Consider the following 16,016-nt stretch of genomic DNA (forward strand, 5'->3'; position numbering starts at 1 on the left):
GAACTTGTGTTGATACTTCCTTACGAGTTTACTGCACTAGTAGGATTTTCCGCTGTTTGAATAACCAGCAATAATAACACGAGATGGTTCTCTGAAAATATCTAGATGTTCCTCATGGATTATATCATAGGAACTGTCATGATTAATGCTTCGTTAAGACTGCTAAAAACTAAGGAACTGAGGTGGTATTTATACAAACATAGTCATTTACAGGTGTTTATTCACATATTTTATGTACAGCAACAACATTTTTAAAACTAATCATAGTTCTTACAGTTCACAAACAATAATATTAAACATCCTATTTTAAAACTAATCATAGTTCTTACAGTTCACAAACAATAATATTAAACATCATATTTTAAAACTAATCATAGTTCTTACAGTTCACAAACAATAATATTAAACATCCTATTCATTTAGTATAAATAGTTCTAGTCATATGGGGCATCCATCTTAATACTACCTATCAATTGTACAATATAAAATCTAGCGAGGGTTGAATAGTTTCTGAGCTGTAGCATCGCGTTTGCTCCAGGGACGGAATATTGGGTAGAGTCTCTGTGCTTGCTCTACTTCCTCCTCCATAAACACTTCTTCTTCCATCTCCTTCTCCTCTCCCACTTCTACATCCATCTCATCATCATTGTTATTGGGAATATCAGGATGACCATACGCTAGGGACTGTGTGGGGCTTAAAATGTAGCGTTTATCGTCAAATGCCGACAATCCTCTGCAGGTACTGCGACATGTACAAATCTTTCCTTGCACGTTGCGTATAGATCTCGACACATACCTGATTGAAGTGTTTGTTTCAAGAGTGTGCTGAAACGAGTCATGTGAGAGTTTCTCTTGTAGATGGTATGGTACGCCCTTACACTTACAAGTGTGCTCCCCATCATGTGTGGTGATCGAATATGTTTTAGGTCTGAAAGCAATTAACTGGTTAATAATCTTTGAGCCTATTTCAGACTTGAGCAATCCTAGTTCACCTTCTCGCGCTTTAGAGTAGGATGGATGTGTGTCATTAAAATTACTAAAATCCATACAGTCGAAGAGAGGAGACCTATTCAACTCTTCAAACACATCCTGACAGTCCAGTTTAATGATGAAAGAGTCTGTGTCTGTATATAACAGACTCGCTTTATCCCCATACGCAGGTTTGACAACATCATACCAGAACTCATAGAGTCGCCTCTTAGCAATTTGAAGTATATGATAACCCAGATACGTAGGAGTGTTGACTAGGAGAGACTTCTGCTTGATAGTACATATCACACGATCCTTACTTAACAAAAGACTCCGCTTGAAGAACGGGTTTCGAGCATGTTTCAGGAAATGTCTACAATCTGTGACCAAATAGTGTTTGTTCCCATATTTAGATACATCTGTGAGACTCTTTCCACATATAGAGTTTGATACGAGTTTGAAAGCCTTTTTTTTTTATCGCGCATTTGGTACTGGCACGTTCACGAACATTGGTTTCAATGAAGTCTTTAAGGTAGCTCTCCTGCTCGAATTCGTAGATGTCATGAACTTTAGCTACTTCTAATCCAATGCGCATGAGCAACTGTAACAAGTCAAGACTAACGAGGTAGTCTTTCTGAGGTCGGTGAGAAGCGATTAATTTAGTGTTGTTTTTAGGCAGCCCGCGACTTTCTTCTGTAAGAATATTCTTACTGTAGGGTGAAATGTGTTCCTCGGTAATGCAAGTATGGGAAAGAACAAGGGGCAGTTCATCTGTATACCTAGCTACCTCCGGTCGGACCTGCAGTGTATCACACAACATCCAATATCCCTTGGACCCATCACATGGGATATTCTCCAAGCCTTGCTCTAGCAGCATGTCACGCTCATTGTGTGTCAGTTTCCGAATTCCACCACGAGGGAGCAGTTCAGTCATAAACGCCCCGTAAAGACTATTAAAATCTAAGTAAATGATGTAGCTACTATCTTCCCCTAGATCTAAGCCTGTGTGCTGGTTCTCCACATTCGTGTACTATCTATGTTTCGTGAAATGTCTAATTTGTAGAGAGCAAGCATGGTGTCTCGCCAGACTGTGAACACATCAGCTAGCAATCCTGTGTCCACTTTGAGGTAAAGGAGCAGATACTCCCCTATGTTGCGAAATTTAGCCGAATAAAAAATTTCTAAGGCTTGTTTATAATCTGTTTGACAACTCTTCGTCTTTTAATGTATTGTAAAACTTATCACGAGAAGGAAGGTGTGATTCATCTAACACACTCATAGAGGATAAATAATCATAGCAGAATGATTGTTTACCCTTCAACAGTTTTGGGATGGCCGCTTTATTTACACCTTTTAACATAGTCAAAGTGAATGTGGTAGGTTTCCCACTATCAATATGATCCTTGGCTAATCTTCCTAGCGAGCCGTTGAGAAGGGCTAAACTATCCAAAAATCTTAAGTTGTTCACATCAACTTTCATAAATTTAAATCCATCCTTAGCTAATATATCTATTTCACTTCCTGGTCTATCTCGCATCTCGTTTAGGATTACTCCTAAATCATAGGAAGCGTTGTGGGAAAAAGTGTATAGGAACTTGTATGAATTTACACACTGCAAATTACATCTACCACAGTAAGCTGCTTGATAATTGTGGAATCTTACTGAGTGGTCGTGATGACGGACTTTGATTACATATTCCCCGTTAAAAGGTTCATCATAGAGTTCACAGGCTGTTTTTGTCTCAAATATTACCTGTTGTTGCTGAGACATGTGAAGTTCATAGGATACTATCCCCTTCTTGATTCTAGCCCATGACGCTTCTAGCGTGGTTACAAAGTGATTGGCCGCATCTTTACCCAAATAAGTATCTTTCTCAACAATATTCATACGTCTGTCAATGATGATGTACGCATACGCCACTGCGTTGTGACGTGTTTCTATCATTCCCTTAGGGTTCGAGCGGTCTAACATGCACTCAAAGTCATAAAAGCACATGTGACTAGGACCATATCCCCGTCCATAGTTACGGAAAGTAATCTTCCTCTCTGGTGGGTAGAATTTGAGAGTCTGATGTACTTTGCATGTACTTTCATTGCTCTGCATGCTATCTGCTGGGAGTGATATCAAACAACAATGACAGAAGCTGTGATGACTTGGGATGCGATCTCCATGATCTCGCATATTACGTACATATTGGTTAAAATCCTTAATTAATACTAAGTGTTGACCTTCCAACATCAGCAATGGTATGACATCAGTATATCCCCCTCTTCCCTTCCTAGCTAGTGTAATGTAGTGTCGTTGTCGTCTAGCATTTTCATCTCTTTCTAGTGAATAGATGAATATACTGACTTTATTCATTTTCTCTACCTTGTGAATATCCTCAAACGTCACTGCAGAATTGACATCTGCTGGCCAATTCATGTGTCTGAGACACCAACTAGCATTCACAGATCTAACGCGAATATTATCTAGGTGCATCCCCTTAGCTAAACATTTATAAGCAGCAACACACTGCATAAGGCAAATATCTGCCTCTCCCTCTGGATTGAAAACCAATTTTTTTCCACGCAAGCCTTCAGGATAGTCTACATGCGAGCCTAATCTTATCGGGTGTTCAATCTGACCACAGTTAATGTAAAACCCGGTGAGCCGCTCAACCAAGACATTGGACCCCTCCCTCTCTTCCAGGTACTGGGATATTTTCCCGGTTAATTCGTCAGCCCAAAAATCAATAAGAGTTTTTACTTCCTCAAGAGTAATTCTTCGCCCCTCACACCATATGGGAAAGCCATCGTTATTTATAGGATCCAATAGATTATCCTCCCCATCTTGTTGTACATTTAAATTCCGCACAATTAGAGTGATGTCTGGGTGAATTAGGAGTGATGGGTGTTGTGGAGAGAAAAGCCCGCGTATCTCATTAATGAAAAAATCCCTGTATGTTCTCAGATAGAGTCCTGGGGAGGTGTTAACATGTTCTGGTATGGAGAATGAAAGCCGAACATAACTGCCATTATAGTTATCAATTCGATCCAGCAGCTGAGGTTGAATTTCTAGGGCAGGTGGGGGAGAGGGAGAGAGAGGTGGTGGGGTGATGGGAGAGGGCTAGGGGGGGTGGGGGGTGGTGATAATCCTCCTCCGAGATGAATGGGTGACACTGCACGGTCAGCTATTACGCCAGATGGTGCTAAGCAGTCAGAATTGACAGACGCTGACGAGTCAAGGTCAAGCTCTGCTGAGCTGTCGTCGTCTGAGTCAAGGTTAATCTCACTGTCTGTGATGCCGATGTTAATGGTACTGTTCTCACCACTGCTGCTGCTGCTGCTGCTGCTGCTGTAGCTGTCGCTGATTGATTGGGGTATGGGGCTGGGGGAGGAACGGGGGGTTGAGTGAGCACGTGAACGAGCCCTCCCCTCCCTGTGAGTTGAGGGGTGAGAGCCGGATGTGGGTAATGTCCACTCTGCCGAGTTGGCTGTGTCGCTCTCGCTGCTGCTGCTGCTCTCAGCGCTGCTGGATGCCAAATCTATGCACAGTGGTGTGTCATCTGTAAAAAAAGAAAAACATATTATCTCTAGAAAGAATGAAAGCATATATATATATATATATATATATATATATATATATATATATATATATATATATATATATATATATATATTATGAGGTGATGGAACAGACTAGTGGGAATTAATATGTTTAGGAAATAGACTGAAATAAGTCAGTATTAACTTACTTATGTCCTGGTGAAGGGGTTGAGCAGGTGAGTGGGTATGGATCCGTAACATTGTGTTAACAGGGCGAGATATTGTCTCGTAGCCTCCCATCTGGTGGCGCAGCTGGCCTTGATGAATGGGCTGGGGATGCCCGCGAGTGAGATCTGCTCTCCTTAGCTCAGTGTGGGAGGAATGGGGTATAGACTCGATGACGTCTATCTGTTCCCTCCGTCGATTGAGGTACGGATTATAACCTGAAATGGAACAAATGATATTCAGCACGGGTGAATGGGGAAAATATGTTTATTATGCATGTGTGTTCGCTTGCAACTGGATGTAATACAGATACGAGAAGTATATTTATATATGCTACATACGTTTATGTGAAGTTTCATTCCGGCGATGACCTCCTCGCGGGGCAGGTGCGCAATAAGGACACTTCACGGTTTTGTAAACTGAAATTGGAAAGAACATATTTAACTGTGTGGAATGTAATAGCCCGAATGAGTAAATATTCTCACACTATAAGAGATAATAGTTTACACACGTGATATTTCACCTGTGGATGCCATAAAATGAACTGTGGAATATTAAATAAGAATAACGCTCACGGTTATCACAGAAAATCTGCTGACATCGCTTGCATATGATGTCGTAATAGCCTAGGGGCGGTTTTTCACAGCTTGCGCATTGCAGCCGACATAGTTGATTTGGTGATGGAAAATAAAACACTCCACATTTCATGCAGGCTGTTGAGGTTCGCCTTTCCATGATGCGGAGCTGTATGGTGAGTGTGTGTAGCGGATGAAGTCTCGCAGGGAACTAACGGCGCGTTTGTGTGTAAGGGGAGTGAAATGGCCCGGGTCAAATGAGAAGTGATTGATGGCTGACAGGTGTGGGTCTGCCGGCGGGAGTATGAACCTCGCTCCCCTCCTTAACGGAATCGCAGTGGAGGGGGAGCCGTGGTGGGGTGAACATCTCCAGACGACTCTGGAGACATCGAAAAACCATTAAGCAAATGACCCACTTCCGCAAGAGGCTGTTCTCTCATACCCCCCTCAACACTTACAGCTTCCTGTAGGGGGAAGCTAATGGACGTCAATGTTATCCTCTCCCCTCCCTCACCCTCCCCCACCCCAAACATCATATACACCTCATGTTGGCTCCCCCCTCACACTCCACCTCTACTTACCTTACTTACTATCATCAAACTATTATCGTCACACAGGATTAAGTCTATGACAAACACACATACATATTTAACTCCTTTCCTTGTATTTCTTACTCTAGCACATAGCCCACATACTCTCCTACACCCCCAACAACATGATCTCCCATCTTTCCTGACCACATACCTTAACACCGGACGCTTACACGCGTCCGACACGCGCCAAACTTCCGGGAAAATTCCCCCCAAACCCTTTGCGACTACTACGACGCGCGCCACCTGCCCACCTGGCACTCTTTCCTGACCACATACCATAACACCGGACTCTCACATGCCTCCGACACGCGCCAAACTTCTGGGAAAATTCCCCCCAAAACCCTTTGCGACTACGACGACGCGCTGTGACTAGAGCGACGCGCGCCATCTGACCACATGCCATACAACCCCAACAACAACATGACCTCCCAGCTTTCCTGACCACATACCCTAACACCACACGCTCACACCCCTCAGACACATGCCAAACTTCCGGGAAAATTCCCCCCAAACCCTGTGCGACTAGACACCTGCGCACCACCTGCCCAGCTGACTCTATAGAGCCACCTGGGCAGGTGGTGCGCGCGGTTCTAGTCGCACTCTACACTACTGTGACGAAGGTAGGTCACTCTCACATCACCCTGAGGCAGGTAGGTCGCTCTCACATCACATTGTTTCTGTCAAAGGGCACTTGCTTTAAAGCCGGAATCCTATTTATATGACAGTTATATCAGACGAAATATTTGTATATTATTTATAAGATAATGACCGAGGAATAATTGCCTGGGTTAAGTCGCTGTCCCTCATGCTGTCCGGTTCACCCTATATACCTAACATAACTTTCCAGAAATGTGGTTAATAAGTGGGTTTCCGTAATACACTTTCCTTATAGTAGACGTAGTTGCGTGTCGATAACAGAAGCACTTTACTCCTGTGACACAGCTATCCAAGGGAGAATTATAGGAGCTGAAATCACTCCAGTGACCTGTTGTCTTAACAACAATGGCTGACTCCTCCTCACCACTGACACCCTGGCTCTCTTGTCCAGATGTCAACAAGTGGTGAACAGGTAACGTTTACTCTAATTTGACAATGATAAATAAGTAATTTTATGAGATGTTTTTATGATGTTAAAAGTCCAAAAAATTTTGTAATAAGAATAATTCCCAACAGAATAGCTGGCTAATTACTAGCGCTATGTGGCAATGATATTTCGTTTTCTATTGACGGAAAATTCTACTACGCCACGTTTTCTATGAGTGAATTTATATATACAACACGGCAGCATTATTATATGCCTATTTTAATTAGTATTAGTAAATGGTTTCGGATTTTCCGACACGTATAACTACATACGAAGGTTTGTCACTCGCACATAACTGCTGACGTAGGTAGGTCACTTTTACATCACTACTGACGAGGGTAGGTCAGTCTCATATCACTACTGACGAAAGTAGGTCACTCCCACATCACTACTGACGTAGGTAGGTAACTTTTACTTCACTATTGAAGTAGGTAGGTCACTCTCATATTACTACTGGTGAAGGTAGGTCACTCTCACATCACTACTGACGATTGAAGGTCACTCTCATATCACCACTAACGTACGTTGGTCACTCTCACATCATTATTGGGCTAGGTAGGTCACTCTCAAATCAATAATGACGAAGGTAGGTCACTCACATTATTACTGACGTTAGATGGTAACTCTCAAATCACTGCTGACGTTGGTAGGTCTCTCTCACATTTATTACAAACGTTGGTTGGATACTCTGACATCATTACTGACGAAGGTAGGTCATTCTCACGTCACTACTGACGTAGGTAGGTCATTCTCACCCCCACTTCTGACGTAGGTAGGTCACTTTCACATCACTACTGAGGCAAGTACGTCACTCTCACATCTATACTGAGGCGAGTAGGTTCCTCTCACATCACTACTGAGGCGGAAATGCTACTGTCACATCTCTATTGAGGTGGGTAGGTCACTCTCACATCACTAGTGAGGCAAGTATGTCACTCACAACACTACTGATGATCGTAGGTTACTCCCACATCACTACTGACGTTGGTTGGTCACTCTCACATCACTACTGACGTACATAGGCCAATCTCAAATCACTACTGACGTTGCTTGATTACTCTCACATCACTACTGACGAAGGCATTTGACCAGCTCGGTCAAATGCTTGAGATGATGTAAACACAGTGGCCTCCCTACCAGAGCCTCAGATATTAACATCAAGTAAAGCCTCCAGCACTTCCACAAATCCGATAACATCATTTATGTTTGCCAACATCCAGGGTATAAAAACAAGCAAATCTAACAATGTTCCTTTTATAGATGGCCTCGTACATGAGGCAAATGCAGTCTTTGCAGTCCTAACGGAAACTCACACAAAGGACTACGATGATAGTGAAATATGGATCTCAGAGTACAATCTTTTTAGATGTGACAAGAAGCAAAAGCTACAGGGTGAGGTCAGCCTGCATATCATAGACACACTCATCTGCACTGAGCTGCTAAACATTACAAACGATATGGTTGAAGTGCTGATAATCAAAATAGAGATCCTAAATGTAGTACATAAGTCACTGGAGGCAAATCTCAGCAGTTTATAGACCAAATAATGAAAATAGAACACTGCTTAGAAAGCCTAAAAAATCCAGCCCTGAACCTCATCTTGCTTTGGGGACTTCAACCTACGGCACCTGAAATAGAAGCACCTAACTAATACAGTTATATCAGAAAAAATACCAGGAAGTGGCCTAAATGAACAGGCACATGCAAATGACCTGCAACAGATGTGCGACAGATTTGCCTTAAATTAGCAAATAGGAGAACCAACCAGAAAAGAGAACACGTTGGACCTCATTTTCACTAATAATGATGAATTGATCAGGAACATAATGATTACAAATACCTGTTACTCAGATCACAACCTAATTGAAGTCCTAACAAGCATGGGGCGTAGACTTGCACAACCAGTCCCAAGACCCAGGGAAGGAGAATTCAGCAAATTAAATTTAAATCATAAACGGATTAACTGGGAGCAAATAAACCAAGATCCCACAGAAGTAAGCTGGGAAGAACAGCTAGAAAATGCAAATCTGAATCAATGCCTGAAAAACATAAACACAGTAGCTCTAAACATATGCTCAAACATCATACTCCTACGAAAAAAGAAAAAGAGATGCAGACTGGAACGGGAACGTCGTTCCCTCTATTGGCGAAGAAAACCAATCGCGGAACAACTTGAGAGTCACACCCTATCTCAAGAACGACAAATAAGGCTTGGTAGAGAAATGGAAACAAGTTAACTAAAGCTATTAGAATGGTTCAAAATCCAAGAGAGAGAGACAAAGAGAGCAAAAAGCCAATAGTGAAAAAGAGGAATCCGGAATATCTATGCAAAATCATGATCAACAACTACATCTAGTATCGGGCCCCTGTGAAAGAGAGATTGAACTTTCACAAATGACAACAAAGAATTGAACGAAATTCTGAGCAATCAGTACGACTCTCTTTTCAGCAAGCCACTTCATGGATGTGATGCCAACATCAAACCATATCAGATGTCACCCTATCCCCATTGGATTTTGAAGAAACCATAGACAGTATACCTATGCATTCTGCACCAGGCTGTGATTCCTGGAATTCCATATTCATCAAGAACTGTAAAAAAAATAATGTCGCAGGCCCTTCACATTCTTTGGAGGCGTTAAATACTGGCCTTTTCCTTGACATACTAAAAACAGGAGAGATAGCACCACTCTATAAAGGAGGAAATAAGGCAGAGGCAAATAATTACAGACCTAATATCACACATCATAAAATTCTTTGAGATAGTGCTAAGAAATAAGATCACAAAACACATGGAATCACAGCATAACCCTGGACAACATGGGTTCAGAACAGGGCGCTCATGCCTATCACAGCTGCTTGACCACTATGACATGGCCTTAGATGCCATTGATGACAAGCAAAAAGCTGATGTAATTTCCACAGATTTTGCAAAACCCCTCGAAAAATGTGACCATGGTATTATTGCACACAAAATGCGTGCAAAAGGAATTACCAGATGGATCTCCAATTTCCTGACTAATAGAACTCAATGTGTAATAGTCAACAAAATTAAATCCAGACCATCAACCGTGAAGAGTTCAGTCTCCCAGGGTACTGTACGTGCTCCAGTACTTTTTCTCATCCTCATATCCGACACAGACAAGGACACAATCTATAGCACTGTATCATCCTTTGCAGATGACACTAGGAATTTTATGAGAATAGACAACATAGAGGACATGACAAACCTCCAATCAGATGTAAATCAGGTCTTTCAATGGGATACAGAAAATAATATGGTATTTAATGAAGATAAGTTCCAGCTCGTGTGCTATGGAAAAAATGAAAATATAAAACAGAAACCACGTAAAAAATATAATTAAGTCATAACATAGAACGAAAAAGCAATATATAAGATTTGGGTGTACTCATGTCGGAAGGACTCACCTTTTAAGAACACAATAAAATAGCCGTCACAACTGCAAGAAAAATGACAGGTTGGATAACAAGAACCTTTCACACTAGAGATGCTATATGAATTATGATACTCTTCTGGACGCTAGTGTTCTGTATAGGGGAGTACTGCTGCACAATGACTGTCCCCTTCAAAGCTGGAGAAATTGCTGACCTGGGGAGAGCACAGAATTTAATGTTAGAATCCACTCACGCCTAAACATCTAAACTATTGGGACCGATTAAAATGCCTAAATCTGTATTCTCTTGAGCGCAGGCGTGAGGGATACTTAATAATTTACACGTGAAAAATAGTAGAGGGGCTATTCCCAAACGTGCACACAGAAATAACACCACACAAGACCAGGAGGCATGGCAAGATGTGCAGAATACCCTCGTTGAAAAGCAGAGGTGCAATAGGTACTCTGAAAGTGAACTCTATCAACATCAAAAGCCCGAGACTGTGCAGCATGTCGTGAAAGAAAGCATACTCTCAATATATTGATATTTAATTAACTGATTTAAATTAATCGAAGGACCACCCTATTTTTAATGAAAGGGAAACAGATAAATGAACAATAGAAAAAGGACTGAAACACCAGTGCCTGTGGATAATGTAACTATTTAGAATTATTCCTTGAACTTTAATGGACTGTAAACTAAATTACTATTCAAAGAGTAAACTTTCCTTCTTTCACAAATGGGGGGTTAAGACCAGAAGTAAAATACTCCCAGTACACTTCATCGAGGCTGGTTCTTGCTCGAATAAAATTTGTAACTCTTACTAAGATAAAAATAAAATAGATATTTGATAATCTGGTTAATAGCAAGAATATATTAGATAATGATTAAACAAGAAAACTATTCTCATCTAAAGTACATGAGGCTATCAAATTATACTTGATTTCCTAAATCACGTAAATGAAATAATTCTCAAATTATTATTAGGTTTCAACCGTTCATTAGTAAATAGGAACTAAATTAAAACAAATTCAGCTGCTTACCTGTGACAGTGAACGGAGATGCGGTAACGAGATGGCGTCATTTGGAACTTGCAAGAACACGTGATCCACTAGCATAGCGTGGAAAAATGTTGAGATCACGGCAGCTTCGACACATGCTGAAAACCCAATGGAATGTAAAATTTGTCTTCACAAATTAGATTGCGTCATTACTATTCAATTGTGGGAAAACTTACTCATGCAATTCACTTAAATTGATGCTAATTCGATACCTACGAAGGACCACACTTTTTAAAGGAAAAGTGGAAACTGGGTAGAGCAAGTGGTTTACTATTAAATCCATGAACTAGTGTCCTATGGATAATATTGATAATTATTATCTTGAATATATATTGACTGTAATTTATGAATAAAATCTTCATATCAAATTGGAAGGGAAAATCAAATTCCTTGCGGACGTACTTGGTGTTTAGGGAGGTATTATGGCGTAACGATGGACAAGTGTACAGTAAAAATTATAGTGAGCTACACTTAACCTGCTGGTTGTCCACCGATGCAATCCTTGGATCGCTAATGGAGTAGTTGCACACTCCAAGGCCGATTAATAGCAAGGGCATATCGTACAATTGTTGGAAAATTCGCCTCTCCCTGGTCTAATGGACGCCACGTTGTCTCGCGTCCGACTCTCTTGCCAGTAGCCTCGATCGTGTTGTACTGATGGCATCGTTACGACTCTGTCTCCCTCAACCCCTCTCTGACGCATTCGCAACATATTTTGGTAGAAATGGAAAATTCTTTTCCTTGTAATTACTCTGCGTTAATGAGAATAAGGTCGCAAATGTAGGGAATTCAATATTGTTTATATTCTCGCTGGATGATGATAATTATGAACAGTGTTCTTATTAAACGAGAATTTCTATTTCCTCCATGACGTTTGGATATAACATAAACTTGTTATATAGTGATATTTTAGTTGATAACTCATGGTTATTGAGTACTAGTTGTTATATTATCAGATATTAATTCTTATAAAGAATACTGATTAAAGTTGAGAATATTATTCAATTCTCTAACATGTTAACAATAACTATGTCTTGCTGTATATTATGTGATGCAATACTATCTCTCGATGTGGCGAAAATTTTAGGAAATGACGTGCAGATAGAAAAATATAAATTTATATTAGTACTAGAGTTAGTAGGGTTAATAAATACTATGCTTAGTATACAATAGTAATGTATTATGATACAATAGGGATGTATCAGTGTTGGAACTTTCCAATATACCTCCGGGGAGAGGGGGGGTGTTGAAAATTTCCAACACTGACACACTACCATTGTATTATAATATCTCATTATTATATACTAATTACAGTGGTTATTAATTCCACTAATGGTAGTGTTAACATAAATTAATATTTCTTTATCTGAGTACATTGCTAATATTCTCACGACATTGAGAGGCCGGATTGTGTCAGATAATGTCCATCTAAACATATTTATTCCCAATATGTTAGAGAATTGAATGTGGTTCTCTAAATTTATTAGTATTCCGTACAATAATTAACTATGGATAATATAGCTCCCAATAATCCAAAACCGTGAGTTATTAACTGAGATTATTATTAAGTAACAGTTTTATCTGTTACGTATAAATGCAATGGAGGAAATAAAATTTCTCTCCATTTCTTGATTAACACCATTTAACGAGAATATGATATTATTTAATTCCCTATAATTGCAACCCTGTTCTCATTAACGCATTACATCAGTAATTACATGGAAAAGAATTATATGTGATTATTAAATTCTGTTGTGAATGTGTGAGACGAGTTGAGGGAGGAAGGCTTAGAGACGCCATTATTTCGCCTTTAGCTACCACGCCATGAGGACGTAGTTCGCCAATGTGCTAATTAAGCAACGCCAACAATCACATCGTGCATCCCGGGAGAGTCGAATTTCAATCAATTCTTCGTTAGGCCCTTGCAGTTAATCAGCCTAGGAGCGTGCAATTGCTCCAGTAGCAATCCAGGATTGCTTCGGTGGACGACCAGCAGGTTAAGTGCCCTAGTATTAGTTATATCATGAGATCTCTGTGTATATCTTCTTACTGTGCACTGTCCATCATTACGCTACGCGACCTCCCCAAACAATAAGTACGTCCATAAGGAATTAATTTTATTCCTGTGGCATAGTGAGGATACTAGATAGTAGGTGTAAACAATTAGTATATTCAGTTGAAATTTCAGCTTGTGTTGTAAGCGGTCATGGTCCTCATGTTCCCACGCCATGCTCGAGCTCACGTGTTGCAGCAAATAGCAGACGACGCCATTGCACCTCTACCTCTCTGTTCACTATTACAGCTAAGCAGCTGAACCCTTTTCTATTATTTCTTTAATTGAGAAAAATCTAAAATCAATTATCAGTCGAAGATATTTAATTTATTTGATTTGGGATATGTAACGTAATATGATAGCCTCATAAAGTCAAATGTGAATAATTTCTTGGTTAATCAACATATAATCATCTTACCATTAATCAATTTATCTAATGTTTCTTAATATAGTATATAGTAGAAATTACTAATTTTATTCGAGGAAGAACCAGCCTCGATGAAGCATACTGGGAGTAAATTACTTCTGGTATTAACCCCCTATTTTGTGAAGGACGGAAAGTTTATTCTCGAACATTAATATTATACAGCCCATTGAAGTTTAAAGAATAATCTTTAATAGTTTCTTATCCATAGGCACTGGTGTTTCAGTCCTTATCATTTAACTTTATCTGTTTCCCTTTTCAGTCAAAATAGGGTGGTCCTTCGATTAATTTAAATTAATCTATTAATTAAATTTCAATCAATTAATAGAGAGTAAGCTTTCTTCCCAACACAAAAATATGGTCCTTATCGAACCGGATGTATTACAATTAATACCATAATCATAACTAATGACTGTGTCTAGTAATCTAGGCTAACCATATTTTATTAATTGTGGCTACCGGCAGTGTACCACATAGGTCAACCTAGTACACACCAATTTATTTGCTGCTTATACCTCATGTATAAGGTAGCACTAGTGGGACACAGTCAATTACCCACAACATTAAGACCTATACCTCACACTGAGGTAAGAATCTTCAGGTCACCAGGAGCAATAGCTCATAACTTACATTCAATTTACAGCCAGACCATACAGGCAAAACCTGGCAAGAGATGGTGTGCACCTGTCAGGTGAGTCTAGGTCACATGTAGTTGACAAGTTGGTCAACACAATCAACCACCATAAAAGGCTGTGGCTAGCAAGCCAAAATTAATTGTACATATTTGTATTTTCACCTGTGTGTGCAAGTGCACCTTTATATAAACTGTAAAACCTAAAAAAAAAAAAACACAGCACAACTATATATTCACACTATTGCACCATAAATTAATCTATGCCAACCTTTATTAGGTGGGAATTTAAGCTGTGATTGTGCTGAGTTTTGCACAAATGCAGACTAAATAAATTAGTAGTTTCTTAGGTAGAAATTCTTACAACTAGTCTTGGACTAGTCAGTACTGCATACACTATTCATTCTTCTGCTGACCCTACCAAGGGTGGGATTCAAACTTTATAGTAACTCTGATTAGAGTATATGCACATCAATTATTTGTGTGTATGAATTTTGAGTGCTGCTGAATGATCACTATTACATCTAATGGTGATAAAGAAGAGCTAGCCGGAAGAAAGTTAATTGTGACATTCAAGCACTGCTCAAAATCCTTAGCTACTTATTGTTAGGTAGGTACATTTAACCCCGAGTGAGGTAAAGTGTTATTTAGCCAAATTAATTTGGGCTATATTCAATATTACTTGTCAACTAATGAGCAAGTACCCAAGCTTCATTAGTAATACTTATTCAAGTCCAATGAAACTTGGACTTAAAGCCAACGTGGCTACTCCTGAACAATTAAGGAGAACCTATATTGGCCTTAAAGGTCATTTAACCAGACTAATTAATAAGTCTGATACTTTGCCTAAAGCAACTCCCATTGATTACTATAAACTAGAAACATCATTCAGAGTAGCTGATCTCAAATTTGATCAAGTCAGATCTACAAGCCAGTCTTATCTCAACCTACTGAATGCAACTGAAACTGATCCTGATGAAATAGATCAAATTCTAGCAGACATTTCTCAGTATGAAGATGAGACTCAAGATAAACTTGATGTACTATCCAATATAGTAGAACAACATAAATCTCATGCAAATAATCCTATGTCTCAATCCAGTAATCAATTACCTGAGGTTCGTCTACCTACTTTAGACTTACCTACATTTGCAGGGCTGGATGAAGAAAATTGGGACACATTTTGGTCTTCATTTGAAGTTCATATACATAACAAATCTTCTCTTGACAATGTTTCTAAGTTCTCTTATCTAATTACTCTTCTCAAAGGGGAGGCTCAAAAGGTCATAAAAAACCTAGCTCTCTCTGAGAGTATTTATGAGGAAGCTATACAACTACTAAAATTGAACTATTGGAACAAGGTGTTGAGTATAGCTAACCTGTATTACCAGTTGCTGGATCTGAATGCACCAAGTGACCAGACTCACTTCAAAGCTTCAGGCTAGAAGTAGAGTCTCTAATGAAGGCCTTATGTACT

General features: G+C 39.8%; 1 long non-coding RNA gene across 1 annotated transcript; it reads right to left on the reverse strand.

The window, feature by feature from the left end:
- Positions 1 to 5,303: 5,303 nt before the first annotated feature.
- LOC138368413 (uncharacterized) lies at positions 5,304 to 12,063 on the reverse strand. Its single transcript, XR_011229593.1, has 4 exons — positions 11,834 to 12,063; positions 11,414 to 11,529; positions 10,404 to 10,584; positions 5,304 to 5,676 (listed from the first exon to the last, which is right to left on the reverse strand). It is a non-coding gene; the product is annotated as an uncharacterized lncRNA (long non-coding RNA).
- Between the last annotated feature and the right edge of the window lie 3,953 nt (positions 12,064 to 16,016).

The sequence above is a fragment of the Procambarus clarkii genome, chromosome 25 (genome assembly GCF_040958095.1).
Source record: "Procambarus clarkii isolate CNS0578487 chromosome 25, FALCON_Pclarkii_2.0, whole genome shotgun sequence".
Classification (NCBI taxonomy): Eukaryota; Metazoa; Arthropoda; class Malacostraca; order Decapoda; family Cambaridae; genus Procambarus; species Procambarus clarkii.